The sequence below is a fragment of the Felis catus genome, chromosome A2 (assembly GCF_018350175.1).
Source record: "Felis catus isolate Fca126 chromosome A2, F.catus_Fca126_mat1.0, whole genome shotgun sequence".
NCBI lineage: Eukaryota > Metazoa > Chordata > Mammalia > Carnivora > Felidae > Felis > Felis catus.
The window spans coordinates 42,681,656-42,703,564 of record NC_058369.1 but is presented as its reverse complement, the minus strand read 5'-3'; the positions used below and the strand labels follow the sequence as shown (position 1 = coordinate 42,703,564).

General features: G+C 37.6%; 1 long non-coding RNA gene across 4 annotated transcripts in view; it reads right to left on the bottom strand.

Annotated features, from left to right (window-relative positions):
• LOC123383759 overlaps window positions 1-21,909 on the bottom strand; it is a 105,270-nt gene that overhangs the window by 60,427 nt on the left and 22,934 nt on the right. Inside the window, exon 5 of one of the 4 annotated variants that reach the window (XR_006593920.1) lies at window positions 6,965-10,847. The exons of the other annotated variants lie outside the window; for them this stretch is intronic. This is a non-coding gene — a long non-coding RNA (uncharacterized LOC123383759). Of the gene's footprint in view, window positions 1-6,964; window positions 10,848-21,909 lie in introns of those variants that run through there. 4 annotated transcript variants of the gene reach the window in all.

Here is a 21,909-nt window from a genome sequence, read left to right as displayed (position 1 = left end):
TTCCACCTGCCACACATTCCTGCCTGGATAGGGGAGCAGTATCACCCCTCCTACGCTCCTTACATACAAACGGACATAGCCATTGGTCACCAAATGTCCCAAAGTCCTTTCCACTGTTCATAAGCAAGACTAAGTTAGACAATGTAATTCAACAAAAACCTGTACCCTTTCCCTGAAAATTGACCCAAAACCTAATAAGTGGTTAGAACTGTAAAGGAAAACACAAATGTAGCACTTACTACCATTGATCTTTTTTCTCCAAATGCTGAAATCATTGACCTTCAGGGACAGAGCTAGTGAAGAAATGCAGTGTAAACAATTCCTAACCAAATAATCCAAACTATGCTGTGACTGCTGATTTTCTATACAGGATAATTATCAAGAAAGAGGTACAATATTCTACCTGAGGGAAGTCTGTATTTTCCTTTGAAAGGCATTTTGACAGAACAAGCAGAAAGATAACACATCTGGCTGACTATCGCGTTCTATATACCATTTGGACCTCATGAAGTTAAGATTCGGTAATCTGAACATCACCTGAGACTGTGGGAGTGTTTACCACATGCTCCAGACCCAACTTCAAAGGGCATTCCTTTGCAAAACACAGATTCTCCTTTGGAAAGCTGAACCACTGAAACTCATTCCTCAAGAATGCCAATTTACACCTAATGCAAGATCTTACTCTTTTGTTTGTTGTTATGTTGGTATCCACTCAGTAAGTATTAACTGAGAACCGGTTATGTGCCAGTCACCATTCCATGGCTGCAAGGCACCCAGTGCAGATCTGCAGGAAGTTCCCTTTTAACACCACAGGAATGGTCCAATCTTTTCCCCTTTAGTCCCTGTGCCTTTCAATTCACCCGCCAAAGCACAATTTCCAGATTTCAAAAGCATAATTAGGCCATCCCACAGCTCAAAAATTTTCACTGACTCCTAAAACCTAAATAAATAATGATAACCTTGTATATAATACAAGGATAATTTTTTCATTGTCTGGACCAGGACTGACTTAGTACTTTCCTCTTTGTACTTTTCCAACTTCTCTGTGAGCACTTGAAAGTTCATTTAATTTGTTACCCAATACCCTTCACCTCTTTGCTTATGCTTGTTATTTTCCTTCTTTTGGGAATGTCTTATCTCCAGAACTCCAAGACTTCCTGATTCGCCAAGAAAACTAAGGCAGTGGCACCTAATGGATATAGCCCCAGCTCCTACAAAAGACTTCTTCCTCAAAGGTCTCCTTTTCTTCTACTTAATGATACTACTCATTTTTAAACCCAGGTGAAGAATATCTATGCCAAACAAATGTATGCATCATACAGAACAGTATACAAATTTTTATAAACTAAAAATATAGCATATAGCTCAAAGAAATGTTACCAGCAACCCATGGAGTCCTTTCCTGGCCCCTTCCCAGTCACTGTGCCTCTCAATGGTAACTTTCTTGACTTCTAATGTTACAGAGATATGTTTGTCTATACATTTCATAAACAGAATCATGCAGTATAAACACTTTTGTGTCTGCCTTCTTCCACACAACAATATGTTTGACATTCATCCAAGTTGCTACATGTAGTGTGACTTATTAATTCTCACAGCTGTATTATATTCTATCATGCAACTATGAAACAGCTTAGTAATTCACTCTACTGTCAATGGACACTTGGGTAAGGTTTTTACTTCATGATAGGGGTGCTATGAATATTGAAAATAATACGTAAACATGTATATTTAATTCATATTTATATGCATTTCTGGGGGGCATATAGCTGTTTTTTTAAATTGCCTCTTGCCCATATCAAGCTATAAGCATCTTTAAGGCAATGTCTCTAGTTGCTTACTTTTTCAGGTTCTTGCCTACAGCATTCATGCAAAGAATATGGATAATTATCATTGAATATGTTAGTGTATAAAATCCACTGGAAAATACCACTTTCTACAAAATGAGAAATCAGGCAACAAACCATTTTCCTAACTTTCAATTAGTTATTATTATTACTACCTTAAGTAATCTAGATCATCACTGTCCTAATAGAACGCAAATATTTCCCTGGTTTGCACAGGCTTTCCATGCTGACCCTGGGGAAGGTCAGTCATCTTGTCCTAATTGCTGTAATCTTCAACTTCAAGCAACTGAGTTAAGGTGATAAAAACTGCAAAGAGAAGCTGTACATTAAGCAATAACTATGTTAAAAGAGTCACAATTAAGATAATATAGAGTATCCTAAATACAAAAGTCCATGTAATTTTCCAAAATGAGCAAATCTCCCAGTCAATGTAGCTGATTCTGGTTCCCATAAGACTAATAAAGTCGGTGTATGGCTCTCACTAAAAAGGAGATTTGTGTATCCCCACATAGCTCAAGAGACCCAAGAGAGATACTGTAAATTTTTCCACTAGCAAAGGAAAAACGGGCAATGAATTTTGCTAGTTTTAACACCAGATTCACACATGCTCTAAAAATGTTCAAGGGCAGCCAGTCCTTATTTATAGTAAGGCACTCTTACCACCAGCCCCAAACTTCCCAAGTCTTAAATTTATACCTAGATTTGTGACCACTCGTTATCACTGATGTAGTTAAATGTGTTGTGAGGGGCCAAAGTAAATCCATTATGGGGTACACACCTGATCTCTTTAACATTTTCTGTGAAACAGCACACAGAACCGCAAACATGTCCATTCGAACTGGCCTGACAGATGTTTCAGGTGATTTTAATCAATCCAAGTGCACTTCTAGCTAAGTCTCCCTCACTGCGTTCTTTTATAAAATGACTTGACAAGCTTAATTTTAGCTTACCTATCACTTTTCCCTACCCCCAAAAAGTCTTATGGGGACCAATCTCATTACATTTGAGATTTTAAAAAATTGAGCCACTGTGCTATTTTTTAAGGTCATGGACAAATGAGCCAAAATGTTTTATTCAATTAACCAAAAAGGACCTGTCAAAAAGGGTACTGATAGTTGGGATTCCGATAATATTGCAAAGCATATGTAACACAACAGATGTTCCCGAAGAATGTATAGAGAACTTAAAATTTTAAAAATAAACTTCAAATATTTAAAATGACATCAGTTCACAAGAACATTTTTGAGAGTAAAAAGGTTGATGATAATATGAATTTTTACATTTCTTCTCAGCCATCCTTTCTGCTTTTCAATAAGAAATACAATATTCATTATGTTTACTTACATCCTCAGATAATATATACAATTTCCCTATCTTCTCTATGAAAGACAGATTTGAAAAAGGTCTTCACTTATACATACATACCTTGCTGAACACTCTTCCTATGTGCTTCTAAATATTTTAACATAAGAAATAAAAATTTAAATATTATGAAGAAGTATCAAAGGAAAAAAGGACAAAAGGAAGCACTTTCTCAATTATGGATTAAGAAAAAAGTTATGAGTGATCTAAAGCTAAGCTTGCTAATTCATTATCCATAATGATTAGGAAAAGTTCAATGTTCCCAGTGAAGCAACTGGGAATTAAGAAAATAAGTAGGTCCAAATGTCAGCCCAAATTGCTTGCCTCATTTGTGGGCTGAAACAGATCTAAAACTTTTTTGAGAAACAGATCTAAAACTTTTTTGAGAAACAGATCATAGTCATAGATATTCTCACTTAGCTCAACTCTGTGTGGGTGCACACTTGCATTGAGGATGTGAAAATACTGTTTAGGTACATATACTAAGGCATCTTTGTTCCCACATGACTTTGTTAACCTTTCTGTCCCCTGGATAGTCTTGCTTGCACATCTAGGGACTCTTTGGATATTGGTCAACTTACAATTAATTCTTCCTGTTCCTGAGAAGAGATGGAGGTGAAAAATGGTCACAAATCTTCTTCGAATACAGTACAATGAAGACATTTATTCTAAGACATAATGCATACATGTTATAAGAGACAAAGTAAATGTACAGACATGATTTTCTATAAAATTTTTATATACTTGTGTCCAAAAAGCATACATGTCTGGTAGGTAACATGTACTGAGTGCTTACTATGAGCCAGACAATGGTCTAGACGTTTTTGCAACATTTTTTCATTTAATCCTGTATCAATGTCTCCCCTGTCATATCTCCTATTCCTCACTTTTCATTTCACCTGATTGGTGGCAGCCACCAAGTACAATCTGACAATAGCTAGCCTAGGTGCCACAGCAAACCTCCCAATTTCCGCCCTGGGCTTCTGGACCAGAGCTGGGAGAGATTCCTGTGGAACTATTCTGATACATGTATGCAAACCTATAAGTGTGTAATAGTTAACACCCCACAGCACAAATGTTGACTGAAAGAGGAATGGTGATCTTAGAGAAATAATTTCCTCCTCAGTCTTACAGTAGACATTTCAAGGGGACAGTCTGCAAAGACCTCAAAGGACTCCCAGCAGGGTCAAGTCTCAATGCCCACAGCATTGACCAGTAACATAACTATGGCCTAGCTTTTACTTTTCACTGTTCTACTCTTCCTAGGCCCCAACCCTGTGGGATCACTTCCCAGAACAAACCACCTGCACCCAAATCCTTATCTAAGGTCTGCCTTAAGAAGAACCCACACTATACAAGTCCTAATTTGCAATGACCTAAAGTGAATTAACCTAATTTTAAGATGGAGATTCTGCTACACAGACCAGTTAAGTAACCTGAGCAAGGTTACACAGGAATCATTAAAAACCTGGATGTGAGTCTTGTATTCTTACCGCTACCGTGTATGGCTTTTCTATCCCCATCAGGATCATGTGGAATATAGGAGAATATTCTCAAAGAAAGGGGACTATGCTACCTGTAGAAGGCAAATAGGATAGAATGCTGAGTTAACTAAGTAAGATCATGCATGGATACAAAAAACAGTCACACTCATCCTCACAAACTTCTCTTTGTCTGCTATGTAAATCACAAACTTTACCACACTATTCCAAATATCCCCCAACAGTTGTGCCAATATATTTATTAAAAGTCAGGGGATCAGGGCGCCTGCGTGGCTCAGTTGGTTAAGTGTCTGACTTCAGCTCATGATTTAACAGCACATGAGTTCAAGCCCCATGTTGGGCTGTGTGCTAACAGCTCAGAGCCTTGAGCCTGCTTCAGATTCTGTGTCTCCTTCTGTCTCTACCCCTCCCCGGCTCATGCCCACTTTCTCTCTGTCTCTCTCTTTCTCAAAAATTAATAAGCATTAAAAAAAATTTTAAGGCCAAGGGATCATTAGGTTGGATAAAATTATCAGCAAGGTTTCTCCCCTTTCATATCTGTAATCATTCTACTGCCCAAAGAAAGAAATAGATGTTCCAGGTTAGGTAACAGTTATTTCTTGAGACAATACACCTAGCAACTCAGCCTTATTCCTCAGTGCCCTCTATGATACACACCCATCAAATGACTTGGAGAGCAAAGGTATTCTATTAGAATAACACACAACAGCTTAGAAAATAAATCACAAACCAGTTTTTTAAAAGTTTGATGTAGAACCCAACCAAAATTGCACCAGCATTCTTCTCAAAGCTAGAACAAGCAATCCTAACATTTGTATCGAACCACAAAAGATCCCAAACAGCCAAAGTAATATTGAAGAAGAAGACCAAAGCAGGAGGCATCACAATCCCAGACTTTAGCCTCTACTACAAAGCTGTAATCATCAAGACAGTATGGTATCCGCACAAAAACAGACACATAGACCAATGGAATGGAATATAGACCCCAAAATTGGACTCACAAATGCATGGCCAACTAATCTTTGGCAAAGCAAAAAAGAGTATCTAATGCAAAAAAGTCTCTTTAACAAATGGTGCTGGGAGAACTGGACAGCAACAGACAGAAGGATGAAACTAGACCACTTTCTTACATCATTCACAAAAATAAACTCAAAATAGATGAAGGACCTGAATGTGAGACATAAAACCATCAAAACCTTCGAGGAGAAAGCAGGAAAAATCCTCTTTGACCTCAGCCACAGAAATTTCTTACTCGACCCATCTCCAAAGGCAAGGAAATTAAAAGCAAAAATGAACTATTGGTATCTCACGAAGACAATAATCTTCTGCACGGCAAAGGAAACAATCAACAAAACTAAAAGGCAACTGATGGAATGGGAAAAGATATTTGCAAATGACGTATCGGACAAAGGGCTAGTATCCAAAATGTATAAAGAACTCACCAAACTCCACACCTGAAAAACAAATAATCCAGTGAAGAAATGGGCAGAAGACATGAATAGACCCTTTTATAAAGAAGATATCCAGATGGCTAATAGACACGTGAAAAGATGCTCAACATCACTCCTCATCAGGGAAATACAAATCAAAACCACACTGAGATACCCCCTCACGCCAGTCAGAGTTGCTAAAATAAACAAATCAGGAAATTATAGATACCGGCGAGGATGTGGAGAAATGGGAACCCTCTTGCACAGTTGGGAATGCAAACTGGTGCAGCTACTCTAGAAAACAGTGTGGAGGTTCCTCAAAAAATTAAAAATAGATCCACTCTATGACCCAGCAGTAGCACTGCTAGGAATTTACCCCGGGGATACAGGAGTGCTGATGTATAGGGACACTCATACCCCAATGTTTATAGCAGCGCTTTCAACAATAGCCAAATTATGGAAAGAGCCTAAATGTCCATCAACTGACAAATGGATAAAGAAGATGTGGTTTATACATACAATGGAATACTACTTGTCAATGAGAAAGAAACAAATCTTGCCATTTGTAGCCACGAGAATGGAAATGGAGGGTTATTATGCTAAGTGAAATAAGCCAGGCAGAGAAAGACAGATACCATATGTTTTCACTCATATGTGGATCCTGAGAAACTTAAAAGGGGGGAGGGGAAGGGGGAAAAAATTATAGAGAGGGAGGGAAGCAAACCATAAGAGACTCTTAAATACTAAGAACAAACTGAGGGTTGATGGGGGGTGGGAGGGAGGGGAAAGTAGGTGATGGGCATTGAGGAGGGCACCTGTTGGGATGAGCACTGGATGTTGTATGGAAACCAATTCGACAATAAATTATATTTAATATAAAATGTAAATAAAGTTTGATACGGAAAGCACAATAGTTATAATTTATTGAGCACTTACTCTATACATATCAGGGTATATGAAATGCTAGAAAATATGAGATAAACTTTTTGTAAATGGATATTAATTGCATTTTCAAATGATATGTTCAATGTGTTTTCAGATATCCTGTTCAGGAGAGTAGCTCTAAATTTAAAGTAATGAGTCCAGTTATAAATAATCTGAGAAAATGCAATAAATGTTGTTCAAAAAGTCGCAAACCATAAGAAACATAGTGCATTTATTTTACGGTTAGTAGCCACTGTGACAGAATTCAATGTGGGATTCTGAATTCAGTGCTTTACCACAAAGCTGTCTATTAGTAACCAAGTATAACTTAACAGTGCCGGGTATCTCTATTTCAATTTATTTTACTGTCTATGAGTGCCTAGCATAATCCTCTTGGGAGCTAGAACCCTCTCACGCAAATAACATGTTGAAAAGAAATTTTCTTTCTGCAGTCACCAGACTGTCCCCTAAAGAAGTTAAAACCTAAAAACTTCTGTTATAAAGCTGGATGATGCAAAATGATTAAATTCAGCAGGCTAAATCTAGGCACCAATGCCCTCTGAAATGTTTAAGGGTGTAATCGGCATTTAGCTGTGTTTTAAAAGGGTTAGTGGGATTTTTTTTTCCTTTCCCCAGGCAGCTCCAACCACTGAATATCAGTCCGGCCTTGATGTCATTGTCCTGATGTACAGGCCTGACCACAATCAGAACTGTACCCATGTAGCCTCATAATGAAGAATGTTCAAGGCTATCTCTCCTGACACCTTGGGAATCTGTACCCATACAGATGGTGTCATTGTTTTCAGATCTCCTAAGACTCACTGATGGAAGTGTTGATTTTCTGGCAGGCTTATGTATTATAGGAACATTTCCACCTACCCGTCTCATCACACAGTGTGCTCCAAACTCCATGTGAATGGTAAGAAGCCATAACCATAAGTCCCTTCTTTCTCCAGGGACACTACCAGGGGTTAAGAGCATGTGCTCACAGGACACTGCCATGGTTCGTATCAACCTCCCCCATCCCCAAGGTAAATTACTCAAACCTCTAGTTCAGTTTCTTCCTTTGCAAAAGACTGGTCATAAAATAACATCTATTCCAGGGCTGGACAACTAATCTCCATGTCTTTCTTCTTGGTTCTACTACTCAATCTCAATTTCTGCCTGTCTTGAGGTGCTCGGTTCAGGTCAGATCGGGTCTCATATAATGATTTTGTTCTCCTTGCTTTACAGTTATATCTTTCCCAGTTCATCTTCTTTACTTTCTTCATCAGATTTTACTTTTTTATTTTTATACCAGTCTATCTGCCTCACAATATAAATCTTTCTCTCATTTATATACTATACTTTTAATTCATAATTTCTGACTCCATATCATTCATTTATTCATTCTTTCAATGAATATCAAGTGTTTGCCATCTGTGAAATAGGGAAATACCACAATAAGGCAGAAATAGTCCTATTAATATTTTGTCTCTTGTCCCTCAGGTTCTAATTATCTTCAGTACCATCATTCTAAAACTCATATGTGAATCAATGTACATTCTCTTTGAAATATGAAGTACTATAAGACGTTGTATATACTTAGCTGAGGTCATAAAAGATCTATACGAATGTACACACCCAAGGATCAAACACCACCACTCATTTCTACTTTGTCTTTTTCTTATTCTGCCCCCCCAAATATGGTGACCTTTTTCAAAAGGATATTAAGAGAACACACATATGCATAAACACAAAAGTACAGACCAACCCTATAAAGTGGTCCCGTAGAGGCAACACCCTACATTCATCTACCGCCTATTCAGTAAAATAGAAAACGGATTTACAAGTCATTTTCTTACTCCACTCAGGCTGCTGTAACAGAACACAATAGACAGGTGGCTCATAAACAATACAATTTTTTTTTTCTCACAGTTCTGAAGGCTGGAAACTTTGAGATAAGGCACCTGCAGATTTAGTATCTGGTGACAGTCCTCTTCCTGGTTCATACACAGTTGATTTCTCAAGGTCGTCAGGAGGGGCAAGGCCTCTTTTATGAAAGCACTATTCCCACTCACTAGGGCTGCACCCTTATGACCCAATCACCTCCTAAAGACACCTCTTAACACCATCACCTTGGGAAATTAGGTTTTCAAGGTAAGAATAGGAGGTTCGGGTAGGAATATTCAGTCTATAGATGACTCATTTGGCATATTTACTGAGCTCCTATTCTCCACTTTCTTTCTTCAAGCTATTCTGACAAAATGGCTCAGATTGCAATAGTTTCCATCCTAGTGTAACTACCACCAAGAAAAAAAATATAAAATAACAGAATAAATACCAAAACTCCATACGTTATAACCCCCTCCACAAAAATATATCCTCCCTTATCCCTACCTTAACCACCTTTATAACCAGCATTAAGGCTTTAAGAACTAGGAAGCTGACTACCTTTAAAATACTGTCAAGTTCTTTCTGTCCCTGAGTGCTTTTTCTTGTCTGGAGTGAGTCTATATTCTCAATAGGTTTGCATCCAGATTCTGTTTGCAAAGCATTAGACTACAGTTAATATTGAGCAATTAATTGCTTCACATGCACAAAATTACAGTTGTAAATGCATTCAGCATATTATTTGGTGATTAAAATATATCTTTGTAGATTAGGTAATAATTTTCCTTTGGAATGCATATAATGAAGACACATTTAAAGTCAAGAGGAATGAATTCAGTGATTCACCTTAAATCATCCACTTTTTAAATATTGGAAGTAAAGTAAAATATTGAGTTATACAAGTAATTTGTAGGTTAGAAAAGAAATAAATGTGTGTTTTTATTCTGAGGAAAGCATTTATCATTACCTTAGATGCTACCTAGATTATAAAATAATGAATCTACATCTTCCCAGCTTGAATTGATTGGAAGGATTCTAACAACGTGAACAGTATTTTCAAAATGTAATTGATCTTCCCCTTGACTAAAATAAATTACAAAAAGGTAAAAACATGTTCAGTAATGCTAATGACTATCTCAACTGTTTACCAGAAAGCAATACTACTTTAGTCAGATATTTTCAGGACAGGACCAGTTAATGATCAAGAAAATCATCCACATAATTCAAGTAAAAACAACAAAAGCAATACTCTGACCTGAAGAAGTGAGCAGCTGAGATTCTACCTTTAAGTTACCCAGTTTTCATTTCAGACAAAATCAGTTCTCCTCACATACACACATGGGGGGAGACAGAGAGAGCTGTTTTCCTATAATCAATGAAAAAAAAAAAAAAAAAACGGGCCAGCTAACTTAAAGAAATTCATATTATTAAAGTTCAATTTTATTGTACCTAAAATTTCTCCTGGACAAATTGAAATTAAAAGTAGAAATCTGAGGCAGTATGAAATTTAACCCTTTTTTTCTCCAACTTTATTGATATGACTGACATATAGCACTGTGTATGTTTAAGGTGTGTACAAAGTAATACATGTGTATGCTGCAAAACGATTGTATAATACAGTTAAGTAACAAATGTATCACCTCACATGGAAAATTTTTCCCATTGCTGCTGCACTTGTTCCGCCATGGCTCGTTGTGGGTGACATGTATCTTCCTGGTCCTTGACTTTGAATGTGGCTATCCCACCCACTTTGCTCAGTGATATATGAGCACGCCAGTGCCACATCTGTGCTGAAAGGGGACTGGCAAGCTTAAACTTCTTCTTGTGAACCTCCACTGCCATCATATGCTCTAGATACCCTGCTGGTACAAGGACCATGAGAGACATGGAGAGTATAGCAGCCTATGGTCCTGCAGTGAGAGAAAGAGCCAACCAGTCACTGCAGCCTAAAGCAGCAAGTCCCAACTAAGCCTAGCTTTAATAAGCCATATCCCAGCCAGCCTGCAGACATAAGAATAATAATAGATTATTATTATAGTGCTTAACTACTGAGTTTTTAAAGTTCCTTACAGAGCAAGAATGACTTGATATAATGGAAGAATGAATTAAAAAAAAACAGCTTTACTTAACTAAACCTTGTTAACCATTTCCCTATTTCCCATGGTACATAGATTTATGTTCTTTAGCCATTCATTTATTCAACATTTTTTATTAAAAACTTACTAAGTATCAGATATTGTATTATATATTGGGAATATACCTATAAATAAGATAAATTGTCCATGTATTTTGGGGCACCTGGGTGGCTCAGTCAGTTAAGTGTCTGACTCTTGATCTTGACTCAGGTCATGATCTCAGAGTTCCTGAGATCGAGCCCCACGTTGGATTCTATGCTGACAGCATGGAGTCTTCTTGAAATTCTCTCTCTCCCTCTCTCTCTCTGTCCCTCCTCCACTCACTCACATTCTTTCTCTCAAAATAAATAAACACTTTAAAAACTCTCCATGTATTTTAGTGAGAGATAAAGAAAAAGAAATACTTAGAGGGGTATGTGGCTCACTCAGTCAAGCATCTAACTATTGACATCAGCTCAGGTCATGCATGATCTCATGGTTCATAAGGTCAAGCCCTGCATCAGGCTTTGTGCTGACAGTGTGGAGCATGCTTATGATTCTCTCACTCCTCTGCCTCCCCCCACCCCCAACGTGTGTTCTCTCTCTCTCTCTCTCAAAATAAACAGTACAAAAAGGAATTAATTAGAATATAGTTTGATAAATGCTGAGGAAAGAATTGTATACATTTTACGAACACATTAGGATTTTCAATTCTTAACACAGATGATCAGTCAGGGAATACTTTCTGGATGAAATGACCTAGTAGCTAAGTTTAAAGAATGAATACAGATGCAGCTGCCTCTCTGTTCTGGTAGCACTGGTCTTGGGTTTGCATTGACAATCTCACTTATGAGACACAACTTACTTCAACTAGTACCAGGCTGCCTGATCTTTAAGAAAAGGCAGAAAAGTAACAACAAGGCATGCACAACAATAACACTGTAGAGTGCCTGTGACTCACAGGCACACTTTCTTTGTCATTCCACACTCAAGAGAAGCATAATCATGAGAGACAGCTAAGTATATGCAGAACTTAAGTTTGAAAAAAGCCTGAGCTCAGAGCTCAGTCCCTCTTTTATGCCTAGTTTTTTAGGCATTCACTCAAGGGTATGTAACTTTCCCTCATACTCTAGGCTAGGTGCATCTTTTCAATACTAGTTACTCAAAAAACAGGTGCTTCAGCCGTTCCTATAGTCCCAATCTGGAATCTCACTTATTTTGACCCAGTATAGGTATACTTCCAGCAGTTCCTTGAGTTGATGACATAAGAATAATTTTACCATGGGCAACCCTCAGGTGTCCAGGAGGCTATAGAAAGCTTATGGAAATAGCTTTTTCATCCGTGGAGCTATCCAGAAGTAAGAGAAAAATGTAGGGGAGCATGGTTTGAGAAAGAAAAAATAAGTTGCAAACAGAAGGAAAATCATGCTTAAAAACTGTAAAGGAAAAGTTGGCAGAAGATTTGGGTTCAAGATGTTGGCGTAGGAAGATCCTGAACTCACTCCCTCCCACAGATACAACAAATATACAAGTATATGAAATAATTTCCTCTGAAAAAGACCAGAAAACTGGATGAACAGAGCCTACACAACAAAGGACAAAAGAGACAGTGATAAGATGGGTAAGAGAAGGAGCGACACCATCTCACAAGAAAAACATCACCCAGGCACAGTAATCCATAGCCAGGAGATATCTCAAAAGTATGAAACTTTTCCCTAAGCAGTAAGGGATTTGTACACCACATCAGGCACTCTGACCCTTAGATCCTGCCTCAGAGAGATGAATGCCTTAAATGACAAGCTTTGAAAACCAATGGGGATCACATTCAGGAAAACCATACAACTATAGGGAACAGAAAATCCCCTATTAAAGTACTCATGCACATAATTGCCCTGCAGAACCAGTGCAAAAACACCAATTTGAAAAGTGCCTAGACCATATGTGAAATATATGTGCCTAGACCATATGTGAAATATGGATTCACAAATAATGAATCCTCAGGAAAAGAAATTAAGAAAAAAAATCCCATTTGTGAGGTAATATCTCATTGTGGTTTTGATTTGCATATCCCTGATGATGAGTGATGTTGAGCATTTTTTCATGTGTCTGTTGGCCATCTGGATGTCTTCTTTGCAGAAGTGTCTATTCATGTCTTCTGCCCATTTCTTCACTGGATTATTTGGTTTTTGGGTGTTGAGTTTGAGAAGTTCTTTTTAATTGTATTAGTTGGGTTTTGGCATTGAATTGTAGAAGTTCTGTATATTTTTTTGGATATTAACCTTTTATGAGATACATCATTCGCAAATATCTACTCCTACTCAGTAGATTGTCTTTTGGTTTTGTTGATGGTTTCCTACAGTGTGCAAAATGATGATTTTGGTACAGTCCCAGTAGTTTAATTTTGCTTTTGTCTCCCAAAGGAGACAAATCTGGAAAAATCTTTCTATGGCTGATGTCAAAGAGATTACTGTCAGAATGCCTATAATCAAAAACAGAAGAAACAACAAGTGTTGGTGAGGATGTGGAGAAAAGCCAACCCTCATACACTCTTGGTAGGAATGCAAACTGGTGCAGCCATTGTGGAAAACAGTATAGAGATTTCTCAAAAGTCCAAAAACAGAATTACCATATGACCCAGTAATTCTACCACTGGGTATTTACCCAAAGATAACGAAAACTATTTCAAAAAGATATATGCACCCTTGTGTTTACTGCAGCATTATTTACAATAGCCGAGATATGGAAGCCTATGTGTCCATCCATGGATGGATGGATAAAGAAGTGGTGTATAAATATAATGGAATCTTACTTAGCCATAAACAGAATAAAATCTTCCCATTTTCAGGAAAATGGATTGATCTACAGGGTACAATGTTAAGTGAAATAACTCAGAGAAGGACAAAAACCATATGATTTCACTTATACATGAAATTTGAGAAACAAAACAAAGGAAAAAGAGACCAAAAAGAAGACTCGTACATATAGAGAACAAACTGATGGCTTCCAGAAGAGAGGTGGATGGGGAATGTGTGAAACAGGTGAAGGGGATAAAAAGTACACTTATTGTGATGAGCACTGAGTAATGTATAGAATTGTTGTATCACTATATTGTATACCTGAAACTAATAGAACACTGTATGTTAGTTATACTGGAATTAAAAAAAATAAATAAAATACATGGCGCACCTGGGTGGCTCAGTCGGTTAAGCATCTGACTTCGGCTCAGGTCATGATCTCACGGTTCGTGGGTTCAAGCCCCGCACCAGGCTCTGTGCTGACAGCTCAGAGCCTGGAGCCTGCTTCGGATTCTGTGTCTCCCTCTCTCTCTCTGCTCCTCCCCCACTCATGCTCTGTCTCTCTCTCAAAAGTAAGCAAACATTAAAAAAATTTTAATAAATAAATAAAATACAAATAAAAAAAGAAAAAAATGCCATTTACAAAAGCATCATAAAGAATAAAATAACTAGGAATAAATTTAGCCAAGGAGGAATAAATATAACCAAAGTAGCTAAGAAAGTACAATGAAGAAAAGACAGTTTCTTCAATAAAGGGTGCTGAGGAAACTAGACAGCTACATGTAAAACAAGGAAACTAGACCACTATGTTACAGCATACACAAAAATTAACTCAGAATGGGTTAAAGATTTGAATGTAAGGCCCAAACTTCTAAAATTCCTAGAAGATACTATAGGTGGTAAGCTCCTCAACATCAATTTTAGTGATATTTTTGCGCATCTGACTTCAAAGGCAAGAAAAACAAAAGCAAAAATAAACAAAGGAGATTACAGAAAACTAAAAAGCTTCCATACAGAAAAACAAAACAAAGCATAAACTCATCACCAAAATGAAAAGATAACATATTGAATGGGAGATTTCTGCAAAAATCTATCTAAAAGTTAATATCCAAAATATAAAAACAATTCATACAACTGAACCACAACAAATAGTCCAATTAAAAATCAGCAAAGGTTCTGAATAGACATTTTTCTAAAAAAGACACGAAAAATGAAACGATGTTCAACATCACTATTAGGGCAATGAAAATCAAATCACAATGAGATACCACCTGACACCAGTTAGAACAGGTATCATCAAAAAAACAAGAAATGAGTGTCAGAGGGGATGTGGAGAAAGGAAACCCTCATATACTGTAAGTGGAAATGTAAATTGGTGCTGCCACTGTGGAAAACATTATAAAGATTCCTTTAAAAAGTTAAGAATAGGGGCGCCTGGGTGGCTCAGTCAGTTGAGCGTCCGACTTCGGCTCAGGTCACGATCTCGCGGTCCGTGAGTTCGAGCCCCCCATCGGGCTCTGGGTTGATGGCTCAGAGCCTGGAGCCTGCTTCCGATTCTGTGTCTCCCTCTCTCTCTGCCCCTCCCCCGTTCATGCTCTGTCTCTCTCTGTCTCAAAAATAAATAAACGTTTAAAAAAAAATAAAATAAATAAAAAGTTAAGAATAGTACTACCATGCAATACAACTATTTCACTTCTGAGTATTTACTCAGAGAGTACAATAATGCTGATTTGAAAAGATATAACCACTTCTACGTTCACTGCAGCATCATTCATAATAGCCAACTTATGGAAACAAGCTACATATCCATTGGTGATAAATGAATAAAGAAAAAGTGGAATATAAACACAATGGAATACTACCCAGCCATAAAATGAGATAGAAATCTTCTCATTTGCAGCAACATGGATGGACCTAGAGGGTAATGCTAAGTGAAACAAATCAGATGGAGAAAGACAAATACCATACGATTTCACTCATAAGTAAAATCTAAAAACAAAACAAAATAAAAATAAAACAAACCAAATGAACAAATAAAAAAACACATAGGTACAGATAATATATTGAGGGTATCAGGGGGTGCAAAATGGTTAACAGAGGTTAATTGTATGCTGATGGATGGTAACTAGACTTTTAGTGGTGATCACAGTGTGTAAAGATGTCAAATTATACTGCTGTACACCTGAAAGTTATAATGTTACCACAGTTTAAAAAAAAAAGTAAGAAGAAAACATGTCATAATTATTTCAGAACTCAAAATACTTCAATATGGACAGGTTGTAAAATTTGGCATAATTTGTACGAAATGGGGCTGAAGAAGTAAACAGAAACAAGTAAAAATACCCAAAATTGTATAGATTTTTTATAAACTAGAGTAAGTATTTGGAATTTTATCCTGAGGAGAACCAAGGAGCTTTAAAAGCCTTGGAATTACACACACACACACACACACACACACACACACACACACGCACGCAGACATACACAATGTATACATGCATTTTTATATAAACACATGAATACATGTAACTTATACATTCATATGTATAACTGTGTTTATATGATTCACCTTTGAAAACTATTGTTTTGTCTACAATGTGGGGAATAGAGTTGTAAAAGCATATAGGTAAGAGAATTAGATAGAAGGTCATGGCCATAATTCAGGCAAGAGATAACACTCTAAACTAGAATGACACATGGGGGTGCCTGGGTGGCTCAGTCAGTTGAGTGTCCACCTTCGGCTCAGGTCATGGTCTTGCAGTTCGTGAGTTCAAGCCCTGCATCAGACTCTGTGCTAACAAACAGCTCAGAGCCTGGAGCCTATTTCGGATTCTCCCTTCCCTTCCCTTCCCTTCCCTTCCCTTCCCTTCCCTTCCCTTCCCTTCCCTTCCCTTCCCTTCCCCTCCCTTCCCCTCCCTTCCCCTCCCTTCCCCTCCCTTCCCCTCCCTTCCCCTCCCTTCCCCTCCCCTCCCCTCCCCTCCCCTCCCCTCCCTTCCCCTCCCCTCCCTTCCCTTCCCTTCCCTTCCCTTCCCTTCCCCTCTCTCTCTCTCTCTCTCTCTCTCTCTCTCCCCCCGCTCCCCTGCTCATGCTCTCTCTCTCTGTCTCTCAAAAATAAATAAATGTTAGAATGAGGACACATGGACACAGAAACAGATATATTGGGAAAAAATATCTAAGATGTAGCAGTAAGTTTAAATTTGACTACTTTGTGGTGTTAGAAAATTAGTCAGAAGAATCAGAAGTATTGCTCAAATTTCTGGTTTGGAACATTGGTTAGTACCTGGAAAAACTAGGAAAAAGACATTGAGTTCCACCTTGCAAAGCTGACTTTGAGGTATGTGGGGAGCAGTGAAACAGAATAACCAGAGTAAAGATTATTAGTCATATTGTGGGAGTCAGAACCAGCTTTTAGGGACTGAAGAGTGATAGGGACATGAAGAAGGAGAGTGAACTAGTGTTGCTGTGTTTTGAGTGTTTGTGTCCTCCCAAATTTTTTATGTTGAAATCCTAATGCGCAGTGTGATGATTTTAGGATATGGGACTTTGGGAGGTGATAAAGTCATAAGGGTGGAGCTCTCATGCATGAGATTAGTGCCCTCATAAAATAAACAGCGAGGCAGCCCCTTGTGACATGTGACGATACAATCAGAAGTCTGCAACCTGGAGAAAAATCCTTACCGGACCAAGATGGCACCCTGATCTCAGACTTCCCAGACTCCAGAAATAAGAAACAAACTTATTTTGTTTATAAACCACCAAGTCTGTTGTGTAGAGCAACCTGAATGAACTAAAACAAGTGTAGAATATCTTGTGTATTTGGGTATAATGAAAATGCAAGTGATACACATGATGGGAACTCTGTCATGGCATCATTTGAGGGTGACTTTTGTTGTTGTTGTTGTTGTTGTTGTTGTTGTTGTTGTTGTTGTTGTTTTACTGTAGATACAAAGAAGACATTTTTTTCTGGTCAAGTAAAAACAAAAGTAAATTATTCATTCTGAATGATTTTCATCTGAGATTATATAGCTGTGCTTAATCTGTCCACATGTAATTATTCCAAACTGTTGATAATTTCCAAATTCCATGTGATTTAAACTGAGTAATAAAATGATACAGCATAGATGAAAAAATGTATTTTTCTTCATGAAAGGCTTTCCTCCTGCGCTGTAAGAACCCATGGAAACTCTAATTTTTTATTTTAATTTTTGACTCAAGGTATCCCTTCTCCTGGACATGTATTAGTAAACAATTTAATTCAGACCTGTAGTCTGACCATGATCTTTGTGTTTTCTTTCTTTTTTTTTTTTAATGTTTTTATTTTTGAGACAGAGAGAGACAGAGTATGAGCAGGGGAGGGGCAGGGAGAGAGGGAAACAAAGAATCTGAAGCAGGCTCCAGGCTCCCAGCTGTCAGAGCCCGACGTGGGGCTTGAACTCACGAGCTGTGAGATCATGACCAAGCCAAAGTCGGACACTCAACCGACTGATTCACCAGGCACCCCAATCTTTGTATCTTCTTTTGATTATGACCCTCAATCTCATCTAAAAGAGCTAACTAGCTGTAATTAATCAAATTTACATTACTTATTTTCTAGCAATTTTAGGAGTTGAATTACTAGACACATTTGATATAGATGGCTAGGACAAGGGTACAACAGAATTGTCCCTCAGTTGTTGCAAATGCCATCAGCTTTCTAAAAGATATTGTGTTGAACTGAAGCCCTTCAGAAAGTTGAATCTGGTCATTTCTGCCTCCCCTTCACCATCGCATTCTGTATTTCATTGTTGCTTCACCACCTGTTACCCCATCTGTTTCAATGGCTGTAGTTATAATTTATAAACTTTCCCTATATTATATCTCACTTCTAGTCTGCTTCTTCCAGTGACAACTCTTATGAAGTCTGTCCTTTACATTAGACCTTCCCCCTTGTGTATTGTCACCAATGTATTCTCAATTGTTGGAAACCAGAGAATAAATCAGTTCTCATAGCTATTTTCTTTTCTTTTTTTATATTACATTCCATAAACCACAATGCCTCATGAAATAAAAACATACCAAGGAAAAAAAAAGTGATACAGAAGTCACAGGTCTATGACTAGTCTATGACTATCGACAATAGTTTAAAACTAAGTAATTAATTATTACCTACTTCTTTTTTGGCAAAACGCAAAAAACAAAAACATGGACAAAAAACAAAAACAAAACAACACAATAGTACAGGATGATTTTAAAACAGCCAAGTGCCTCTAATCTCCTAGTCATTCTTAGTGCTGCCTCTGAGAAGGAATCACTTCTGATCATTTTAATCCTTCTTGGGTTCAACACCACTTTTCTACATTATATACATATACCATTTTTTCTTTATTGATCAAGTTTAGTCAAGACCTATTTTTTCTCTGTTATGAAGATGATGCAGTTAACTCACTTAAGTAACTTCCCATATCCTCATTCCACTCTTCGTCCTCTGAGTCTGATACTTCTAGTATTCGTCAGCTAGGACTGCCATTAACAAAGTACCACAGACTGGGTGGTTTAAATGACAGAAATGTATTGTCTCACTGTTCTGGAGGCTAGAATTTCTAGATCAAGGTGTCATCAGAATTGCTTTCTTCGGAGGCTCTCTCCTTGGCTTACAGGGAGACCCCTTCTTCACTCTGTCCGTGTTTGTGTCTTAATTTCCCCCTCTTATAAGGACACCAGTCGTGTTGTCTGAGGGCCCACCTTAATGATCACTCTTAACATGAACTACCTCTTGAAAGGCCCAATCTCCAAATGCAGTCATGTTGTGAGGTACTGGAGGTTATATGCCAATGTTGTTATTGTGTGAATATTATTTATGACAGAAGCAAGCAGTGTGACTAGACTGATAGCATAAAACTATGTTACTAAATCTGGCAGCTCAGAGAAAAGGCTTTCAAGTGTAAATTCCCACTACGCACTTTTTTTTTCTCAATTTTCTAGCAATTGTACAAAGTAATAAAACATTTTGGGGTGTCTCCTTCTAACACGATGACTCTCTTGTCATTAGATATTCCAAATTCATACCTATAGTATAAGCTAAATAGAAGCATTTTCTTCTTGAGAACATTTTTCATCCAGACCACAGATTCCTTGCTTTAATATGAACTGCTGTCTAAGTATGTTTACAGCCATCATTCTAAGATTTCTTTTACTAACTACCTATGTTAATTGCATTATTGTCTAGATCCTCTATCTTCAGTTCTCTTGTAAATCCAGCCTACCTTCAAAAGAAGGGGAATTAGCCTCCAACTTCAGAAGGGAAGAATACTCAAGAATTTATGGGCATATACATTTAATTACTACAGAGGGACTGTAAAGGATCCTCCACCTTCTGTTAACTTCTGGTCTTCCTTTCCCTCCATGACGTGTCTACCCTCACATCAACACACACACACACACACACACACACACACACACACACACACACACACACAAATATACACACACATACACATACCCTTCCCATTTTTCCTCTGTTCTCAGAAAGAAAGCCTTGGTTTCATGTAAGAAAGATAATAGTTGTTTGCTTCCACAAAGCTCTGAAATAAGATTAAGCTTTATCTCAACTAATAATTTTTTAAAAATAGACTCAAGATCTCCAGAGAATTCATTATCGGGCAATGGTAAAATACATCAAAGGTCAAGGCTTGTTGTTGTAAAAATTACAGCATGCTTTGACTCAAATCAAACTCCTCAAAATGTAGCACCTATATCAGCAAGAAGTAGGTATGCTAGGGTTAACATATGGCAAGTATTGCCCTGACCCATGATTCTAGAACTAAATGATGTGTGACTATATCAGAAAGAGACCAATTTCCATAAGCTTGTTGTGAGGAGCAGTTTCTTTACAGTCTCACCATCTGCTGCTAGTTAAATTTTTTCTTCTTGCAGAATGGTATTTTTACTCCCCACCCTCTACCCCTTTAAATGCTGTAATGAACAAGAAGAATTATTGAAAATGAGGAGAACTATTTCCATACATATTTTAAAACACTTATTAATGGGAGTAGAGTACCAATTTCTTTTTTGAAAGCATACTTCAGCTTCCCACATACTGAAAATTGTTACTGATTATGAATTATAGCATCATGTTAAAAATGCCTTTTGATGCTTTATGATGGTGGAAAAAAGATCACACTTCTATGTTTTAATGACTAGTTACAGGCCTGACAAAAATCTCTACATGTTTTAGTATGATAACTTGGGCACATATCTACCTAGCTTCTATTAGTTAAGGATTCATGGTCTTTAAATCATGTCAAGTGACTGTAAAGTACACAGAGAGACACATGTAAAAACAGGTTCTACGATTAGAGGGAGCTAACCTGAGGTGGGATGTGTCTAGCATATGGAAGCTGCATAGCCATCATTAAAGGTCTTTTGCATACATCATCTGCTACCATATTGCTGTGGTCAACTTTTCCCACTTGAAACCATTTTCATTCTCCTTTTTCTTACTTTGGGGTCTTTGGCTGCCACAGAAGAATCTTAACTTTCTTTTCATTAGCCCCAGGTTACATGACTGAGTAGGGTTTAAGAATAGCTTCACTGATCTTCCTCAGTAAAGGATGAATAAGTGGACACTAAAGACTGTCTATTCCCACACCAGAGGGAATTTCAAGGAGTCTCTGTTTATATACACTGAGATTTGAAGTAATGTCTTTCTGACACCAAAGCCACACTGTGCCACACTTATTAGTTGCCATTATCATTAAAGAGACTAGGACTTGCCACCAGATGAAATGCTCTAAAAGAAAAGAATATTGCAAGTAAGTATTCATCAGGAAAACTCTGTCCTCAAGTTAAAAGCAAACATAAACAAAAAGATAGCCAAACAAAAACACTATTATCCCTTATTATGGTAAAATATTTTATAGGATAGCCGTTTTTCTACTAGAAAACAGATGTCTGCACCCATATTGAACGACTTATTTCCTTCCCAGATGTTACTTCTGCTGTGTAGTCATAAGTACAGAGAATGATCTAATGTCTTCATCCAAAATACCCAAGAACAAGCTAAAGAATTTTAAAATTGTGAGATG